Source organism: Anneissia japonica, unplaced genomic scaffold (assembly GCF_011630105.1).
Source record: "Anneissia japonica isolate Jap-2015-1 unplaced genomic scaffold, ASM1163010v1 scaffold1931_len244811_cov162, whole genome shotgun sequence".
NCBI classification, from domain to species: Eukaryota; Metazoa; Echinodermata; class Crinoidea; order Comatulida; family Comatulidae; genus Anneissia; species Anneissia japonica.
In genome coordinates, this window is record NW_022683367.1 from 115141 (window position 1) to 116701 (window position 1561).

Here is a 1561-nt window from a genome sequence, read left to right on the forward strand (position 1 = left end):
TTATTATGCAAGCCTGTGTAGTATTTGAAAATAAATAAGCATACCTGTCACGACGATTGAAATTGAATTAAAATGTTTCCTGGTGTTCACAGAATAGTATCAGAGACAGAAACTGAATGAGCGGTAAATTGAGTCTATGTTTGAATTTGAAAAAGGCCGATGCTATGCTTACGCCGATGTATTCTAAATCCCAACGTGCTGATTGGTCGGCTTGTCTTTACCCTAACCTTAAAACATAACTCGGGCTATCTTAAAGCACTACACATCGGCGTAAGCATAGACACTGTGTTTGAAAAAAGCGGTCTATTTCACGCTCTGGTGGGTTTATGATTATTATGTAAATAGGCCATCCATAGTCCATATCGAAAATTAAATTCGAAACGACAAGAGGGGTGGAGAAAAAAATCCCAAGTTCACTTTCCTTCACATTCCCCGGTCAACCCGAAGGCCTACCACTCGATGTCTATCATATTAGATAGGCAGCTGGGGCCGATGTAGGATTTGGCGGTAGGGGGTGCGTGCAAACATTTAAGGAAATAGTACCTGTAGATGGCCGGAAATGACACTTTTATATAATATGATTCATCATCACATCACCATTATTAGGCCTATAGTCAAAAGTATGTACCAGCGATTTTCGGCAACCACAGAGATCTAATAGTAGGTTATATAACGCCGTGGCTAGAGATACGGTACCGTCTTGGAACTTCCGATTGCTTAAAGGTACGGTAAATGATATCTCTAGCCACGGCGGTTATATAATGGGGTGTCTCGAAAGCTAAGACCAAATAAGAGTAGACCTAATTTAATTACGAGATATCAGATCCACTCGAAAATATCAGACCCCAAAAATTAAGACCCTCAGCAAGTATGCCAGGATTTCTAGACAACAATAATACCTTTCAATTCGAAAGCTAACATCAATACATAGAACTGACTAATCATGAAATAAACACCAGTAAGTATCATCGATACCACCTAGGCCCCTATTTGCGACGTTTACTGGAAAAAAATACCGTACCAGTACAAACAAACCGTTGTACGTGTACAGCTATTCGCACTCTACGGAACCGTGCGGTACGCGTAGGCCTACGGTTTCAGTACGTTTTCGATACTAATGCACATCGTGCAAATATCCGATATACCGTATGGTTTTCGATTATTCTCGCTCTTTATATTTTTACCATGCTTTGCATCTTTTTAAAATATTTTAAGTCTTTTTGCTGCTTTTTATGATGTTTTGCAAATTGATGTCCAATTTTCATCATTGTACATGTTTCTTTTGATGCCAAAATCTTCTTTACTCGTTTGTTGTATATTCGGTTTCAAAATATTATGTAATACAAAAGATAAAATTACATAAAACAAGGACCAGTGGCGGATCCAGCAAGGAGCCCGTTCCCCCCTCCCCGCAGGCCCGTAGCCAGGGGGGTTTTTTATGGTTCGGGCGAACCCCCTTTTCTAGCGAACCCCCCTGTTTTCTAGCGAACCCCCTCGAATTTTTGAATGAGTCCCACCCGTTTTTAAATTGTAGCCTGCATTACAAGCCTACATTCATAGA